The sequence below is a fragment of the Pseudophryne corroboree genome, chromosome 8 (assembly GCF_028390025.1).
Source record: "Pseudophryne corroboree isolate aPseCor3 chromosome 8, aPseCor3.hap2, whole genome shotgun sequence".
Taxonomy (NCBI): domain Eukaryota; kingdom Metazoa; phylum Chordata; class Amphibia; order Anura; family Myobatrachidae; genus Pseudophryne; species Pseudophryne corroboree.
In genome coordinates, this window is record NC_086451.1 from 413702630 (window position 1) to 413722741 (window position 20112).

At 48.6% G+C, this 20112-nt stretch overlaps 1 protein-coding gene across 1 annotated transcript in view; it reads left to right on the top strand.

Annotated features, from left to right (window-relative positions):
* Window positions 1-20112, top strand: part of LOC134949361 (E3 SUMO-protein ligase ZBED1-like) — a 39666-nt gene that overhangs the window by 15160 nt on the left and 4394 nt on the right. The window lies entirely within an intron of this gene.

Consider the following 20112-nt stretch of genomic DNA (forward strand, 5'->3'; position numbering starts at 1 on the left):
CTATTTGTGGTCTCCTATGCAGGATTATTTGGTCTAAAATTTTGACCGATGTTTATGTCAGCCGTTGCATTTTATCCCTCTTTTTATAGTTTCTATAGTGCGTGATTATGCCCCATAACCCTGGAAATACTTATCCATTAGGAATTTATCTAACCCATTCTTAAAGGTGTTGACTGAGTCCGCCATTACAACTCCCTCAGTCAGGGAATTCCAAACACGTATTTTCCTTACCGTGAAAAAGCCTTCACGCCGTATTGTGCGGAATATCCTCTCCTCTAACCTAAGCGAGTGTCCACGAGTCCTGTGTGTTGATCTAACCAAAAACAGGTTCCACGCAAGCTCTGTGTAATGTCCCCTTATATATTTGTAGATGTTGATCATGTCCCCTCTTAGTCTCCTCTTTTCCAGTGTAAACATGCCTAGTCTTGCAAGCATTTCCTCGTATTCCATCCTCTCCATGCCCTTAAGTAGTTTTGTCGCCCACTTCTGAACCTTTTCTAGCTCCAGGATATCCTTTTTGTAATATGGTGCCCAGAATTGTACACAGTATTCAAGGTGTGGCCTTACTAGTGATTTATATAACGGGAGTATAACCCTCTCGTCCCTTGCATCAATGCCCCGTTTTATGCATGCTAATATCTTATTAGCCTTCTTTACTGCAATCCTACTTTGGGTACTGCTGCTTAGTTTGCTATCTATGAGAACACCTAAGTCCTTTTCCAGTTCAGAATCCCCTAATTTTACCCCATTCAGTATGTAGGTGTGTTTTGTTTTTTTTTGTTTTTTGTTTTTTTTTTTGTTCTTGCTACCAGTGCATTACCTTACACTTGTCTGTATCGAAGCGCATTCTCCATTTAGCTGGCCATGCTTCTAATTTAACTAAGTCGTTCTGAAGAGACTCGGCATCCTCCTCCATATTTATAGCCTTACACAATTTGGTATCGTTTGCAGAAATTGACACCATGCTCTCTAGACCTTCTGTTAGGTCGTTAATGAAAATATTGAACAACAGCGGTCCCTGGGGGGGGCGCTCATTTCACCCAGTGGGTGAAGTGAGCGACCCGCTAGATTGGCCAATCTAGCACCAGCGATAGCGCTATCGCTGTGAGGGATACACACGGAGTGATCACTGCTTAAAATCTAAGCAATCTAGTCAGATTGCTTAGATTTTAAGCAGCGATCGCTCCGTGAGTACCCCCCTTTAGAATACCTTCCAATACTTTCCCCACTATAGATGTAAGACTAACTGGTCTATAATTACCCGGTTCAGCTTTACTTCCCTTTTTGAATATAGGCACTACTTCCGCTATACACCAGTCTTTGGGAACCATACCTGATATAACTGAATCTTTAAAGATCAAAAATAGCAGTTTTGCAAGTTCAGAGTGAAGCTCCATTAGAACCCTTGGGTGAATTCCATCGGGACCTGGTGACTGTGACCTGTCACAGACTACCTCCTCACTTAAATAAGTACCTATCAGTGGGATATTCTCATTATTGAGATTGTGCGTTAGTCCCTGAATTGGGTCCTCTCTTGTAAATACTGTTGAAAAAAACTCATTTAGTGTGTCCGCTATGTCATTATCATTTTTGATTAAGACTCCCAACTTGTCTTTTAAAGGGCCTATACTCTCCTTCTTTAATCTCTTGCTATTGATGTATTTAAATAATTTTGGGGGATTCGCTTTGCTTTCCTTTGCTACTAGTTTTTCAGTTTCTACTTCAGCCGCTCTTATCTCTTTTTTCTCTATCGTCCTAGTGGATGCTGGGGTTCCTGAAAGGACCATGGGGAATAGCGGCTCCGCAGGAGACAGGGCACAAAAAGTAAAGCTTTTCCAGATCAGGTGGTGTGCACTGGCTCCTCCCCCTATGACCCTCCTCCAGACTCCAGTTAGATTTTTGTGCCCGACCGAGAAGGGTGCAATTCTAGGTGGCTCTCATAAAGAGCTGCTTAGAGAAAGTTTAGCTTAGGTTTTTTATTTTACAGTGATTCCTGCTGGCAACAGGATCACTGCAACGAGGGACAGAGGGGAGAAGAAGTGAACTCACCTGCGTGCAGGATGGATTGGCTTCTTGGCTACTGGACATCAGCTCCAGAGGGACGATCACAGGTACAGCCTGGATGGTCACCGGAGCCGCGCCGCCGGCCCCCTTGCAGATGCTGAAGTAAGAAGAGGTCCAGAATCGGCGGCTGAAGACTCCTGCAGTCTTCTAAAGGTAGCGCACAGCACTGCAGCTGTGCGCCATTTTCCTCTCGGCACACTTCACACGCAGTCACTGAGGGTGCAGGGCGCTGGGGGGGGGCGCCCTGGGAGGCAAATGAAAACCTATTAAAAGGCTAAAAATACCTCACATATAGCCCCCAGAGGCTATATGGAGATATTTAACCCCTGCCTGTATTCACAAAATAGCGGGAGACGAGCCCGCCGAAAAAGGGGCGGGGCCTATCTCCTCAGCACACGGCGCCATTTCCTCTCACAGTTCCGCTGGTCAGGACGGCTCCCAGGTCTCTCCCCTGCACTGCACTACAGAAACAGGGTAAAACAGAGAGGGGGGGCAAATTTAATGGCAATATCTTGATATATATAAAGCAGCTATAAGGGAGCACTTATTATAAGGCTATCCCTGTCATATATAGCGCTTTTTGGTGTGTGCTGGCAGACTCTCCCTCTGTCTCCCCAAAGGGCTAGTGGGTCCGGTCTTCGTTTAGAGCATTCCCTGTGTGTCTGCTGTGTGTCGGTACGTGTGTGTCGACATATATGAGGACGATATTGGTGTGGAGGCGGAGCAATTGCCAAATATGGGGATGTCACCTCCTAGGGGGTCGACACCAGAATGGATGCCTTTATTTGTGGAATTACGGGATAGCGTCAACTCGCTTAAGCAGTCGTTTGACGACATGAGGCGGCCGGACAATCAATTAGTGCCTGTCCAGGCGCCTCAAACACCGTCAGGGGCTGTAAAACGCCCTTTGCCTCAGTCGGTCGACACAGACCCAGACACAGGCACTGATTCCAGTGGTGACGGTGACCAATCAACCGTATTTTCCAGTAGGGCCACACGTTATATGATTTTGGCAATGAAGGAGGCGTTACATTTAGCTGATACTACAGGTACCACTAAACAGGGTATTATGTGGGGTGTGAAAAAAACTACCTATAGTTTTTCCTGAATCAGAAGAATTAAATGACGTGTGTGATGAAGCGTGGGTTGCCCCTGATAAAAAGCTGATAATTTCAAAGAAATTATTGGCATTATACCCTTTCCCGCCAGAGGTTAGGGAGCGCTGGGAAACACCTCCTAGGGTGGACAAGGCGCTAACACGCTTATCAAAACAAGTGGCGTTACCTTCTCCTGAGACGGCCGCACTTAAAGATCCATCAGATAGGAGGATGGAAAATATCCAAAAAAGTATATACACACATGCAGGTGTTATACTACGACCAGCTATAGCGTCTGCCTGGATGTGCAGTGCTGGGGTAGTTTGGTCAGAGTCCCTGATTGAAAATATTGATACCCTGGACAGGGACAATATTTTACTGTCGTTAGAACAAATAAAGGATGCATTTCTTTATATGCGTGATGCACAGAGGGATATCTGCACACTGGCATCACGGGTAAGTGCTATGTCCATTTCGGCCAGAAGAGCTTTATGGACGCGACAGTGGACAGGCGATGCGGATTCAAAACGGCATATGGAAGTTTTGCCGTATAAAGGGGAGGAGTTATTTGGAGTCGGTCTATCAGATTTGGTGGCCACGGCTACAGCCGGGAAATCCACCTTTCTACCTCAAGTCACTCCCCAACAGAAAAAGGCACCGACTTTTCAACCGCAGCCCTTTCGTTCCTTTAAAAATAAGAGAGCAAAGGGCTATTCATATCTGCCACGAGGCAGAGGTCGAGGGAAGAAACAGCAACAGGCAGCTCCTTCCCAGGAACAGAAGCCCTCCCCGGCTTCTACAAAAGCCTCAGCATGACGCTGGGGCTTCTCAAGAGGACTCGGGGACGGTGGGAGGTCGTCTCAAAAATTACAGCGCGCAGTGGGCTCACTCGCAGGTAGATCCCTGGATCCTGCAGATAATATCTCAGGGGTACAGGTTGGAATTAGAGACAGATCCACCTCGCCGTTTCCTGAAGTCTGCTTTACCAACGTCCCCTTCCGAAAGGGAGACGGTTTTGGAAGCCATTCACAAGCTGTACTCTCAGCAGGTGATAGTCAAGGTACCTCTTCTACAACAAGGGAAGGGGTATTATTCCACTCTATTTGTGGTACCGAAGCCGGATGGCTCGGTAAGGCCTATTCTAAATCTGAAGTCCTTGAACCTGTACATAAAGAAGTTCAAGTTCAAGATGGAGTCACTCAGAGCAGTGATAGCGAACCTGGAAGAAGGGGACTTTATGGTATCCTTGGACATCAAGGATGCGTATCTCCACGTTCCAATTTACCCCTCACACCAGGGGTACCTCAGGTTCGTTGTACAAAACTGTCACTATCAGTTTCAGACGCTGCCGTTTGGTTTGTCCACGGCACCTCGGATCTTTACAAAGGTAATGGCCGAGATGATGATTCTTCTTCGAAGAAAAGGCGTATTAATTATCCCATACTTGGACGATCTCCTAATAAGGGCAAGGTCCAGAGAACAGCTAGAGATGGGATTAGCAATATCTCAAGAGGTGCTAAAGCAGCACGGATGGATTCTGAATATTCCAAAATCCCAATTAATGCCGACAACTCGTCTGCTGTTCCTAGGGATGATTCTGGACACGGTTCAGAAAAAGGTTTTTCTTCCCGAGGAAAAAGCCAAGGAGTTATCCGACCTGGTCAGGAATCTCCTAAAACCAGGAAAGGTGTCTGTACATCAATGCACAAGAGTCCTGGGAAAAATGGTGGCTTCTTACGAAGCAATTCCATTCGGCAGATTCCATGCAAGAATTTTCCAAAGGGATCTGTTGGACAAATGGTCAGGGTCGCATCTTCAGATGCACCTGCGGATAACCCTGTCTCCAAGGACAAGGGTATCTCTTCTGTGGTGGTTGCAGAGGGCTCATCTATTGGAGGGCCGCAGATTCGGCATACAGGATTGGATCCTGGTGACCACGGACGCCAGCCTGAGAGGCTGGGGAGCAGTCACACAAGGAAGAAACTTCCAGGGAGTGTGGTCGAGCCTGGAAAAGTCTCTTCACATAAACATTCTGGAACTAAGAGCAATCTACAATGCTCTAAGCCAGGCGGAACCTCTGCTTCAAGGAAGACCGGTGTTGATCCAGTCGGACAACATCACGGCAGTCGCCCATGTAAACAGACAGGGCGGCACAAGAAGCAGGAGTGCAATGGCAGAAGCTGCCAGGATCCTTCGCTGGGCGGAGAATCACGTGATAGCACTGTCAGCAGTGTTCATCCCGGGAGTGGACAACTGGGAAGCAGACTTCCTCAGCAGACACGATCTTCACCCGGGAGAGTGGGGACTTCATCCAGAAGTTTTCCACATGCTAATAAACCGTTGGGAAAGACCAATGGTGGACATGATGGCGTCTCGCCTCAACAAAAAACTGGACAGGTATTGCGCCAGGTCAAGAGATCCGCAGGCAATAGCTGTGGACGCGCTGGTAACACCTTGGGTGTACCAGTCGGTGTATGTGTTTCCTCCTCTGCCTCTCATACCAAAGGTATTGAGAATCATAAGGCAAAGCGGAGTAAGAACGATACTAGTGGCTCCGGATTGGCCAAGAAGGTCTTGGTACCCGGAACTTCAAGAGATGGTCACGGACGATCCGTGGCCTCTACCTCTAAGACAGGACCTGCTTCAGCAGGGACCGTGTCTATTCCAAGACTTACCGCGGCTGCGTTTGACGGCATGGCGGTTGAACGCCAGATCCTAAAAGGAAAAGGCATTCCAGAAGAAGTCATTCCTACCTTGATTAAGGCAAGAAAGGAAGTCACCGCGAAGCATTATCACCGCATTTGGCGGAAATATGTTGCGTGGTGCGAGGATCGGAGTGCTCAGACGGAGGAATTTCAACTGGGTCGTTTCCTACATTTCCTGCAATCAGGATTGTCTATGGGTCTCAAATTGGGATCTATTAAGGTTCAAATTTCGGCCCTGTCAATATTCTTCCAAAAAGAATTGGCCTCAGTTCCTGAGGTCCAGACTTTTGTCAAGGGAGTACTGCATATACAGCCTCCTGTGGTGCCTCCGGTGGCACCGTGGGATCTAAATGTAGTTTTAGATTTCCTCAAATCCCATTGGTTTGAACCACTAAAAGATGTGGATTTGAAATATCTCACATGGAAAGTGACTATGTTACTGGCCCTGGCGTCCGCCAGGAGAGTATCTGAACTGGCGGCTTTATCTTATAAAAGCCCTTATTTAATTTTCCATTCGGATAGGGCAGAGCTGCGGACGCGTCCGCATTTTCTCCCTAAGGTGGTATCAGCGTTTCACCTGAACCAGCCTATTGTAGTGCCTGCGGCTACAAGCGACTTGGAGGACTCCAAGTTGTTGGACGTTGTCAGAGCTTTAAAAATATACATGTCAAGGACGGCTGGAGTCAGAAAATCTGACTCGCTGTTTATACTGTATGCACCCAACAAGTTGGGTGCGCCTGCTTCTAAGCAGTCGATTGCTCGTTGGATTTGTAACACAATTCAACTTGCACATTCTGTGGCAGGCCTGCCACAGCCTAAATCTGTTAAGGCCCATTCCACAAGGAAGGTGGGCTCATCTTGGGCGGCTGCCCGAGGGGTCTCGGCATTACAACTCTGCCGAGCAGCTACGTGGTCAGGGGAGAACACGTTTGTAAAATTCTACAAATTTGATACCCTGGCAAAGGAGGACCTGGAGTTCTCTCATTCGGTGCTGCAGAGTCATCCGCACTCTCCCGCCCGTTTGGGAGCTTTGGTATAATCCCCATGGTCCTTTCAGGAACCCCAGCATCCACTAGGACGATAGAGAAAATAAGAATTTACTTACCGATAATTCTATTTCTCGGAGTCCGTAGTGGATGCTGGGCGCCCATCCCAAGTGCGGATTATCTGCAATACTTGTACATAGTTATTGTTAACTAATTCGGGTTATTGTTTAGGGAGCCATCTTTCAGAGGCTCCTCTGTTATCATACTGTTAACTGGGTTTAGATCACAAGTTGTACGGTGTGATTGGTGTGGCTGGTATGAGTCTTACCCGGGATTCAAAATCCTCCCTTATTGTGTACGCTCGTCCGGGCACAGTACCTAACTGGAGTCTGGAGGAGGGTCATAGGGGGAGGAGCCAGTGCACACCACCTGATCTGGAAAAGCTTTACTTTTTGTGCCCTGTCTCCTGCGGAGCCGCTATTCCCCATGGTCCTTTCAGGAACCCCAGCATCCACTACGGACTCCGAGAAATAGAATTATCGGTAAGTAAATTCTTATTTTTGCTTATTTTGTTACAGTCCTGATAGTGCTGAAATGACTCCGCATTCCCGTCAGATTTATATTTTTTAAATGCTCGCCTTTTCTCTTTTTGTTAAGCCACATCGGTTTATGACTTTTATTCCTTTTTTTTTTTTTGTTACTGATTGTAGGAATAAATTTGAGAGAATTTTTAGCTAGCAGTGATTTTAATGCATCCCATTTTATCCATAGTATTTTTTCCTAGAAACAAACCTTCCCATGCAATATCCCTTAAAGCTTCCCTCATCATTTCAAAGTTGGCTTTGCTAAAGTTTAGAGTCCTAGTTGAGCCAGTATAGGACTGTTTATGAAAACTGATATTGAATGTGACCATATTGTGGTCGCTGTTTCCTATGGGCTCCCCTACTATAATACCCGATACCAATTCCCCATTGTTTGTTAATACCAGGTCTAAGGGTGTGTACACACGGTGAGATCCTTGCTATGCCCGATTTTCACTTGCGATTTCCCTTGAACTCCCCGGAGCCCAGATAGCACAGATTTTGACTAACTTTTCTTGAGATATGGACTATGTGTGCTTACGATTTTGGCATATGTGAGATTTTGGCTTATGTAAGATGTCATTGACATGTGAGATGAACTAGATAGTACACCGATCTAGCAAGGATAGACTGTGCAGGCAAGTCAATCTTTTCTTGCGATCCCGACCTGGCGGGACCGCGCATCGGGATCGCAAGGTGACTTTCACCTTGAGATCTGCACTAACTTCTCTTGCGATTTTGACTATATAGTCAAAATCGAAAGAAAATATCTCACCGTGTGTACAAACCCTAAGATTGCATTGTACCTGGTAGGTTCCTCAATTAATTGAACTAAGTAGTTTATCATTTAGTGTGTTTAAAAATATATTGCCCCTAGCAGTGTCACATGAATCGTTTTTCCAGTTTATCTCTGGATAGTTAAAATCTCCCATCACTACTATGTCACCTACTCCTGCTGCTCTTTCAATTTGCTACAGTAACAATTCCTCATCCGATACATTAATACCAGGCGGTCTGTAGCATACACCCAATACTAACTTTTTTTATTCCTTTTTCCTCGCATACAATTTCTACCCTTAACGTCTCGACAGTGTCTACAGTCCTTTCCTGCATATCTTCCCGTATATCAGGTTTTAAAAACGGTTTTACGTAAAGACACACCCCTCCACCCATTTTATTTAGTCTGTCTCTCCTAAACAGCGTATAGCCCTCTAGACTGACTATCCAATCATGAGATTCGTCCCACCAAGTTTCAGTAATGCCTATAATATCATACTGCTTGCTTGCTGCAAGTATTTCTAGTTCGCCCTTTTTACCAGTAAGGCTTCTAGCGTTCACATACATACAACTAAGATAAGTATTTCCCCCTTGAGTTAGGAACATCATTCCCCTTACGTAGCAACGATGACCCGTTATCGTTGTTAGTTAGTGCTTTGGTAAAACTTCTTTTAGTACCCATGTTATTACCCTTACCGGCTGCTCTTACCCTCCCCCCAACTTCTTCCCCCATTTCGTTTACTACCGCCATCCCCACCATTCTCACTGCACAACCCGTAGTTTCTAGCTAAACCCTCCCCCCAGGCTCCTAGTTTAAAATCTCCTCCAACCTTCTAACCATCCTTCTCCCTCCCCTTCCCCCCCCAGCACCGCTGCCCCCTCCTCATTCAGGTGCATTCCATCATGACAAAAAAGATGGCGCCTGACTGAGAAGTCCGCCCAGTGTTCCAGGAACACAAACCCTTCTTTCCTGCACCAATCCCTAAGCCACACATTTACCACCCTAATCTCCCTCTGCCTCCCTGGACTAGCGTGTGGCACGGGTAATATTTCGGAGAATATTACCTTAGATGTCCTTGCCTTAATTTTCTTGCTTAAGTCCCTGTAGCTTTTCTTAAGGACATCCCAAATTCCGCTAACTTTGTCATCTGCTTGTGTTTCTTGTTAAACGTGGCCAGTATAAACTGTAGGACCGCGCACCATTGGAAGGGGTGGGGCTTCCCGGGGCGGGACCAGCGGCGGGAAAGCGCAATTTCCTGCTGCTGCGGCTCTGACAGACCGCGTGCACGCTGCTCCTCCAGGACCCACGCTCCAGGACCCAGGTTCTAGGGTCTGTGTGGAGATGTGGGGTCAGTAAGCTGCGCATTATTACAGTTGTGAAGGATGTCTGTGGACATGGTTGTGTGCTGCTTGTAACGCTACCCCGTCATGATTGAAAATGTAAATTCTGAATTAACTGCAGCTAAGAGAGAGAGACAGGTGTTAAGACACTCAATTGATGGTGTGGCAAAAGCAGCAGATACCAAGAAGGCTTCTCAGCCTCCTCTAGTGGCTTCATATAAACGCTCACTGCCACAGGTTCTCCAGTCTGATTCTGATCAGCCAGATGTGGATGACTATGATGTGGACGAGGACAGCTCTCTGTCCCCTAGGGTGGAGGCTCTCATCTTTGCGGTAAGGGAGGTCCTCCACATACTAGATCAGGAGGCGGAACCAGATGAGGTGTTATACCTTTAATGTTAGACTCGAGTTCAGCTACCTTTCCAGTGTCTAAAGAGTTAAACTCTCTGGCCAGGGAGGCTTAGTTAAACCCTGATAAAAAAAATTAAAAATTCCTCAGAGGTTTTTATCTACCTTTCCTCTTCCAGCTGAGGATAGGAAGGTCTGGGAAAACCCCCTGTCAGTAGATACATCTGTGTCCAGATTGTCTAAGAAATTGGTGCTGCCTGTTCCTGGGGCTATATCCCTGAAGGAGCCAGCTGACTGTAAAATTGAGACAACGCTTAAAGCAATTTACACGGCAGCAGGCGCAGCAAAACGCCCTACAATAGTTTGCGGGTGGATCTCCGGGGCGGTTGTCAAGTGGTCTGATAACATTATTGATGGTTTAGACTCTCTACCCAGGGATGAAGTCATTACTCTGCTGCAACACATACAAGATGCCGCAAATTTTATAAGCGAGGCTATTAAAGAATTGTGTAAGATAAATGTTTGCACTACTGCTCTGGCTGTTTCGGCACGCAGAGCTCTGTGGTTACGTCAGTGGCCGGCTGACACTGATTCCAAATAGGGTGTGGAAAATCTTCCCTTTACAGGTGATGCCTTGTTTGGAGACAAATTAAATAAATGGATCTCCGAAGCAACGGTGGGCAAGTCTACCTATCTGCCGTCGGCTGCGCCACCTGCTAGATGTTCTTACACCCGACCCCCCTTGCAGTCCTTTCGTGTGGCGAGGTTCTGAGGCGGGCGCCGAGGGGTCTCCACCACTTCCAGAGGATCTCGTAGTAAGTCCCGTAAACCTGCACCTGCTGTCTCCCTGTATCAGACCGCCGGATCCCCTGCCGCTAAGCCTTCCGCGTGGCGGTTGGCCCAGCAGCAAGGTGACTTTTTGGTAGGTGCTCGCCTTCAACACTTCGCCCATGTGTGGGTGGAGTCCTGCCGGGATCCTTGGGTAAGGGATCTCATTTCCCAAGGATACCGGCTGGAATTTCAACCACTACCTCCTCACAGGTTTTTCAAGTCGGGCTTACCAGCTTTACCCGCAGCAAAAGTTACCTTGCAACAGTCTATTCAAAAGCTTTTGCAGACAGAGGTGGTAGTTCCTGTGCCTCCTCCGTTACGCAACAGGGTTTTTTACTCCAGTCTTTTTGTCGTTCCCAAACCAGACGGTTCGGTGCGACCCATCTTGAACCTGAAGTCTCTAAACCCGTATCTGCGGATGTTCAAATTCAAGATGGAATCCCTGCTGGTGGTGGTGTCTGCTCTGGAGGAGGGGGGGTTCCCCGCTATCTCTGGATGTCAAGGATGCTTACCTACACATTCCCATGTGGCCACCTCCTCAGGCTTACCTCAGGTTCGCCATTTTGGACGACCATTTCCAGTTTCAGGCTTTACCCTTCGGATTATCCACAGCTCCGAGGGTCTTCACCAAGGTCATGGCGTAGATGATGCTGCAACTACGCATGATGAGAGTGAACATAGTTCCCTATTTGGATGATCTTCTAATAAAGGCGGTGTCCAGGGAGCGTTTACGGCACAGCATCGATCTAACGACTCGCCTACTTACGGCTCATGGGCGGATCCTAAATCTTCAGAAATCTCACCTGGAACCAACCCAACGTCTTCAGTTCCTGGGGATGATTCTACGGTATCTCAAAAGGTGTTTCTCCCGATGGACAAGGCCTTGACTATCCAGACTATGGTCCACTCGGTACTCGGTCCTTGCAGGGTGTCCATACATCTTTGCATCCGCTTACTGGGCAAGATGGTGGCTGCGTACGAGGCAGTCCAATATGGCAGATTTCATGCCCGACCATTTCATCTGGATCTTCTAGACAAATGGTCGGGTTCTCGCCTTCATATGCATCAGGAAGTGTCCCTATCTCCGAAAACCTGGATTTCTCTCTTATGGTGGCTTCACATTCCTCACCTGATACAGGGCAGAAGTTTCAATCTCCACTCGTGGATTCTACGGACAACTGATGCCAGCCTCCGGGGGTTGGGGAGCGGTAACCCAAGGGGCCCAGTTCCAGGGGTTATGGTCAGTGCAGGAATCGGCTTTGCCGATTAAACATCCTGGAACTCAGGGCAATTTACAATGCTCTTCTGCAGGCTTCTCATCTCCTGAAGGATCAGGCGATCCAGGTTCAATTGGACAATGCCGTGGCGTACATAAACTGACAAGGGGGAACAAGAAGCAGAGCGGCAATGTGAGAAGTGTCAAGGATTCTTGTCTGGGCGGAGGCCAACGCAAGGGCCATCTCAGCCATATTCACTCTAGGAGTGGACAACTGGGAAGCAGACTTCCTCAGCAGGCACGACCTCCATCTGGGTGAATGGGGCCTACATCCCCAGGTGTTTCAACAGTTAATTGACTGGTGGAGCTGTCTATAGATCGATCTGATGGCTTTTCGTCTCAACAAGAAGCTTTGCCGTTACTGTTCCAGAACGAGGGATCCACAGGCTGTGGCAGTGGACGTGCTGACATCACCGTGGACGTACCAGTTTGTGTACCTGTTCCCTCCTCTACCACTGATCCCCAGAGTGCTAAAAAGGCTAAGAAGGGAAAGCGTTCAGGCAATTCTAATTGCCCCGGATTGGTCTCGATGTGCTTGGTACTCGGACCTCCTAAACATGACTCTGGAGGATCCATGGCCTCTACTGCTCCGAGACTATCTTCTTCAACCCGTTCGTCTATCCAGACTTACAGCGGCTGCGTTTGACTGCTTGGAAGTTGATGGGGAGATTCTAGCAAGAAAGGGACTTCCCTCTCTGCTTATTTCCACCATGGTCCAGGCCAGGAAGATGGTTACGTCAAAACATTATCATTGTATCTGGAAAAAGTATGTTTCCTGGTGTGAAAGTAGAAAGGTCTCTCCTGTGAAATGTAGAATTGGTCGCTTTCTACTTTTTCCTGCAAGCGGGAGTGGATATGGGCCTGCGTTTAGGCTCCATCAAAGTCCAGATTTCAGCATTTTCTATTTTCTTCCAGAAAAAGCTTGCCAGGTTACCGGAAGTACAGCCTTTCCTAAAGGAAATTCTTCATATGCAACTGCCCTTTGGGGGTGATTCAGAGTTGATCGTAGTTGTGCTAAATTTAGCACAGCTAAGATCAGGCACACTGACATGCGGGGGGATGCCCAGCACATGGCTAGCCCGCCCTGCATGTCAGTCCCTGCCCTGTTGCAGAAGTACAAAAGCATCGCACAGCGGCAATGCTTTTGTACTTCAGCAGTAGCTCTCGGCCAGCGCAGCTCCTGCGCGCTGGCCGGGAGCTACTTGTCGCTGCCCGGGTTGCAGCGGCTGCGTGTGATGTCACGCAGCCACCGTGGCCCACCCCCGGCACGGTCCGGCCATGCCTGCGTTGGCCGGACCGCGCCCCTTAAATGGCTTAATGCCGCCGTCCCGCCCAGCGAATGCCTCTGCCTGTACCTCCCACAGCTCCACCTCTGCCTGTACCTCCTCAATGTGGTTCTGTCCTTTCACCAATCGGATTGGTTTGAACCCTTACAGAGAATGGGGTTGAAATTTCTCACCTGGAAGACAGTGTTGTTATTGGCATTGGCGTCTGTCAGGCGTCTCTCTGAATTAGGGCCCTTATCCTATAAGAGCCCTTATTTGATTTTTTCATGAGGACAGGGCGGAACTTAGGACCCGCCCTCGGTTTTTGCCTAAAGTGGTGTCAGCTTTTCATGTGAATTAGCTTATGGTGGTTCCAGTGTTTGACGCTTCCGTTGGTCCTGAGTCCTTGGATGTGGTCAAGGCTCTGAAGATTTATGTCAAAAGGACGGTCCGTCATCGGAAATTTGACTCTGTTTGTCCTATATGATGCCTCCAAGATTGGTCGGCCAGCTTCCAAGCAATCTATTGCTCTTTGGCTCCGGTTGACCATTCAACAGACCTATACTTCGGCGGCTCTGCCCTTACCGAAGTCTATTCAGGTCCACTCGACGAGGTCGGTGGGGTCTTCCTGGGCGGCTGCCCGGGGTGTATCGGCCCTACAGTTGTGCCAAGCTGAAACTTGGTCTGGTTCGAACACCTTTGTTAAATTCTATAGTGTCAGATCTGTGGTTATGTCTGTCCCCGGAGGGGGTACTAGTGGGTCAGTGGTGGTGCGATGGAGAAACAGAGGAGTCTGTAAGAGATTCCTGCGCATGTGCGCAATGATGTTTATTATATGCTAATGAATATATACAGTAATTGTGGCAGATGATAACTTGGGATGGATGGTACATGGAATGCTGACAATGATGAATAAACAGTCACAGGTATTTAGCTGGTCTGGAACCCAGTGCAGTAATTAGGCAATGAACTAGTCTGGAAACTAGTATAGCAATCAGATGGTGATCACTCCCACAGTTGGTTTGGAAACCAGCAACGATACTCCACACAGTCAGTTTGTAATGCAAAGTCCACAACCAAGCAAGGTTAAGCAGGAGACAACTTGAAACACATATGAAGTGGTTGTATTAAGTGCCAGATGCCATAGCACAATGCTGAATGCAAGTTAACCATACACAGGTGAAGATAATGAATAACACCTGAAAAAAGTCTCTAACTGCAAAAGGTGGAGACTGTAGCAGAAGTTGGAGCTGAAGTAAATGCTGGGACCTGTAGTTCCACAGGAATACTGGAACCGGGAGATCACTTGGAGATGCCAAAAATAGGAGATCGCTGGAAACAGGAGACTGGAGATTGGATTTGGAAACTGGAGATTGGAAACTGGAACCAGGAGACGCTATGCTGCAATGCGACTCGTTGTCCAAGGTGATGAGACTGAGCCGATGCTCTGGACTTATACCCCCTGGTCGGCAGTCATTGGATACTTGGATCATGTGAGCAATCACAGCACAGGATTGGGTGCTCTCTGGTCAGCTGACCGCAAGTGTCATGGCGTCGCCCATGCTGTGCAGATGGTCGGTACACAGGAGGGCACCCGCAGAATGTACTTCAGGGGTTTACCACAATAGTGGGTACTGCGCTCCGCAGACAGGATGCTCATACAGCCGCAGACTGGGGTTGTGACCTCCGGAGGCCTGCACACCAGCGCTCCGGTAAGTGAGACATCACTGAATGCTGATTCCTGACATATAGGTTCGATACCTTGGCCAGCACTCTCCCACCCGTTTGGGAGCTTTGGGATCTCCCCATGGTACTAAAGTACAAGACCCCAGTATCCACTAGGACGTAAGAGAAAATAGGAATTTGATACCTACTGGTAATTCCTTTTCTCTGACGTCCTAGTGGATGCTGGGAACTCCGAAAGGACCATGGGGAATAGCGGCTCCGCAGGAGACTGGGCACAAAAGTAAAAGCTTTAGGACTACCTGGTGTGCACTGGCTCCTCCTCCTATGACCCTCCTCCAAGCCTCCGTTAGATTTTTGTGCCCGAACGAGAAGGGTGCACACTAGGTGGTTCTCCTGAGCTGCTTAGTGAAAAAGTTTAAGTATAGGTTTTTTATTTTCAGTGAATCCTGCTGGCAACAGGTTCACTGCACCGAGGGACTAAGGGGAGAAGAAGCGAACTCACCTGCGTGCAGAGTGGATTGGGCTTCTTAGGCTACTGGACATTAGCTCCAGAGGGACGATCACAGGCCCAGCCATGGATGGGTCCCAGAGCCGCGCCGCCGGCCCCCTTACAGAGCCAGAAGACAGAAGAGGTCCGGGAAATCGGCGGCAGAAGACGTCCTGTCTTCAATAAGGTAGCGCACAGCACCGCAGCTGTGCGCCATTGCTCTCGGCACACTTCACACTCCGGTCACTGAGGGTGCAGGGCGCTGGGGGGGGGGGCGCCCTGAGACGCAATAAAAATACCTTAGATGGCAAAAAATACATCACATATAGCTCCTGGGCTATATGGATGCATTTAACCCCTGCCAGTTTTTCCTTAAAAAAGCGGGAGAAAGGCCGCCGAGAAGGGGGCGGAGCCCATCTCCTCAGCACACTGGCGCCATTTTCCCTCACAGCTCCGTTGGAGGGAAGCTCCCTGACTCTCCCCTGCAGTCCTGCACTACAGAAACAGGGTAAAACAAGAGAGGGGGGGCACTAATTTGGCAGATAAATCAATACAGCAGCTATATAAGGGAAAAACACTTATATAAGGTTATCCCTGTATATATATATATATAGCGCTCTGGTGTGTGCTGGCAAACTCTCCCTCTGTCTCCCCAAAGGGCTAGTGGGGTCCTGTCCTCTATCAGAGCATTCCCTGTGTGTGTGCTGTGTGTCGGTACGTTGTGTCGACATGTATGAGGAGGAAAATGGTATGGAGGCGGAGCAATTGCCTATAATAGTGATGTCACCCCCTAGGGAGTCGACACCTGACTGGATGAACTGTTGGAAGAAATTACGTGACAGTGTCAGCTCTGTATAAAAGACAGTGGTTGACATGAGACAGCCGGCTACTCGGCTTGTGCCTGTCCAGACGTCTCATAGGCCGTCAGGGGCTCTAAAGCGCCCGTTACCTCAGATGGTCGACACAGACCCAGACACGGACACTGACTCCAGTGTCGACGGTGAGGAAACAAACATATTTTCCAGTAGGGCCACACGTTACATGATCACGGCAATGAAGGAGGTTTTGAACATTTCTGATACTACAAGTACCACAAAAAAGGGTATTATGTGGGGTGTGAAAAAACTACCCGTAGTTTTTCCTGAATCAGATGAATTAAATGAGGTGTGTGATGAAGCGTGGGTTTCCCCCGATAAAAAACTGCTAATTTCTAAACAATTATTGGCATTATACCCTTTCCCGCCAGAGGTTAGGGCGCGTTGGGAAACACCCCCTAGGGTAGATAAGGCGCTCACACGCTTATCAAAACAAGTGGCGTTACCATCTCCTGATACGGCCGCCCTCAAGGAACCAGCTGATAGGAAGCTGGAAAATATCCTAAAAAGTATATACACACATACTGGTATTATACTGCGACCAGCAATCGCCTCAGCCTGGATGTGCAGTGCTGGGGTGGCTTGGTCGGATTCCCTGACTGAAAATATTGATACCCTGGACAGGGACAGTATATTATTGACTATAGAGCATTTAAAGGATGCTTTTCTATATATGCGAGATGCACAGAGGGATATTTGCACTCTGGCATCAAGAGTAAGTGCGCTGTCCATTTCTGCCAGAAGAGGGTTATGGACGCGACAGTGGTCAGGTGATGCGGATTCCAAACGGCATATGGAAGTATTGCCGTATAAAGGGGAGGAGTTATTTGGGGTCGGTCTATCAGACCTGGTGGCCACGGCAACGGCTGGGAAATCCACCTTTTTACCCCAGGTCACCTCTCAGCAGAAAAAGACACCGTCTTTTCAGGCTCAGTCCTTTCGTCCACATAAGGGCAAGCGGGCAAAAGGCCACTCATATCTGCCCCGGGGCAGAGGAAGGGGAAAAAGACTGCAGCAGGCAGCCTCTTCCCAGGAACAGAAGCCCTCCCCCGCTTCTGCCAAGTCCTCAGCATGACGCTGGGGCCTTACAAGCGGACTCAGGCACGGTGGGGGCCCGTCTCAAGAATTTTAGCGCGCAGTGGGCTCACTCGCAAGTGGACCCCTGGATCCTGTAGGTAGTATCTCAGGGGTACAAATTGGAATTCGAGACGTCTCCCCCTCGCCGGTTCCTGAAGTCTGCTTTACCAACGTCTCCCTCCGACAGGGAGGCGGTATTGGAAGCCATTCACAAGCTGTATTCCCAGCAGGTGATAATCAAGGTACCCCTCCTACAACAGGGAAAGGGGTATTATTCCACGCTGTTTGTGGTACCGAAGCCGGACGGCTCGGTGAGACCTATTTTAAATCTGAAATCCTTGAACACTTACATACAAAGGTTCAAATTCAAGATGGAGTCACTCAGAGCAGTGATAGCGAACCTGGAAGAAGGGGACTATATGGTGTCTCTGGACATCAAGGATGCTTACCTCCATGTCCCAATTTGCCCTTCTCACCAAGGGTACCTCAGGTTTGTGGTACAGAACTGTCATTATCAGTTTCAGACGCTGCCGTTTGGATTGTCCACGGCACCCCGGGTCTTTACCAAGGTAATGGCCGAAATGATGATTCTTCTTCGAAGAAAAGGCGTCTTAATTATCCCTTACTTGGACGATCTCCTGATAAGGGCAAGGTCCAGGGAACAGTTAGAGGTCGGAGTAGCACTATCTCAAGTAGTACTACAACGGCACGGGTGGATTCTAAATATTCCAAAATCGCAGCTGATTCTGACGACACATCTGCTGTTCCTAGGGATGATTCTGGACACAGTCCAGAAAAAGGTGTTTCTCCCGGAGGAGAAAGCCAGGGAGTTATCCGAGCTAGTCGGGAACCTCCTAAAACCAGGCCAAGTGTCAGTGCATCAATGCACAAGGGTCCTGGGAAAAATAGTGGCTTCTTACGAAGCGATTCCATTCGGCAGATTCCACGCAAGAACTTTTCAGTGGGATCTGCTGGACAAATGGTCCGGATCGCATCTTCAGATGCATCAGCGGATAACCCTGTCTCCAAGGACAAGGGTGTCTCTCCTGTGGTGGTTGCTGAGTGCTCATCTTCTAGAGGGCCGCAGATTCGGCATTCAGGACTGGGTCCTGGTGACCACGGATGCCAGCCTAAGAGGCTGGGGAGCAGTCACACAGGGAAGAAATTTCCAGGGCTTGTGGTCAAGCATGGAAACGTCATTTCACATAAATATCCTGGAACTAAGGGCCATTTACAATGCCCTAAGTCAAGCAAGGCCTCTGCTTCAGGGTCAGCCGGTGTTGATCCAGTCGGACAACATCACGGCAGTCGCCCACGTAAACAGACAGGGCGGCACAAGAAGCAGGAGGGCAATGACGGAAGTTGCAAGGATTCTTCGCTGGGCGGAAAATCATGTGATAGCACTGTCAGCAGTGTTCATTCCGGGAGTGGACAACTGGGAAGCAGACTTCCTCAGCAGACACGACCTCCACCCGGGGGAGTGGGGACTTCACCCAGAAGTCTTCCACATGATTGTGAACCGTTGGGAAAAACCAAAGGTGGACATGATGGCGTCCCGCCTCAACAAAAAACTAGACAGATATTGCGCCAGGTCAAGGGACCCTCAGGCAATAGCTGTGGACGCTCTGGTAACACCGTGGGTGTACCAGTCAGTGTATGTGTTCCCTCCTCTGCCTCTCATACCCAAGGTACTGAGAATCATAAGAAGGAGAGGAGTAAGAACTATACTCGTGGCTCCGGATTGGCCAAGAAGGACTTGGTACCCGGAACTTCAAGAGATGCTCACGGAGGACCCGTGGCCTCTACCTCTAAGAAAGGACCTGCTCCAGCAGGGACCCTGTCTGTTCCAAGACTTACCGCGGCTGCCTTTGACGGCATGGCGGTTGAACGCCGGATCCTGAAGGAAAAAGGCATTCCGGATGAAGTCATCCCTACCCTGATCAAAGCCAGGAAGGATGTAACTGTGCAACATTATCACCGTATTTGGCGTAAATATGTTGCGTGGTGTGAGGCCAGGAAGGCCCCTACAGAGGAATTTCAACTGGGTCGTTTCCTGCAAACAGGACTGTCTATGGGCCTAAAATTAGGGTCCATTAAGGTTCAAATTTCGGCCCTGTCGATTTTCTTCCAGAAAGAACTAGCTTCAGTTCCTGAAGTTCAGACGTTTGTCAAGGGGGTACTGCATATACAGCCTCCTTTTGTGCCTCCAGTGGCACCTTGGGATCTCAATGTAGTTTTGGGGTTCCTAAAATCACAATGGTTTGAACCACTCACCACTGTGGACTTAAAATATCTCACATGGAAAGTGGTAATGCTGTTAGCCCTGGCTTCAGCCAGGCGTGTCTCAGAATTGGCGGCTTTATCCTATAAAAGCCCTTACCTAATTTTTCATACGGACAGGGCAGAATTGAGGACTCGTCCTCAATTTCTCCCTAAGGTGGTTTCAGCGTTTCACTTAAACCAGCCTATTGTGGTACCTGCGGCTACTAGGGACTTGGAGGATTCCAAGTTGCTGGACGTAGTCAGGGCCCTGAAAATATATGTTTCCAGGACGGCTGGAGTCAGAAAATCTGACTCGCTGTTTATCCTGTATGCACCCAACAAGCTGGGTGCTCCTGCTTCTAAGCAGACTATTGCTCGTTGGATTTGTAGTACAATTCAGCTTGCTCATTCTGTGGCAGGCCTGCCACAGCCAAAATCTGTAAAAGCCCATTCC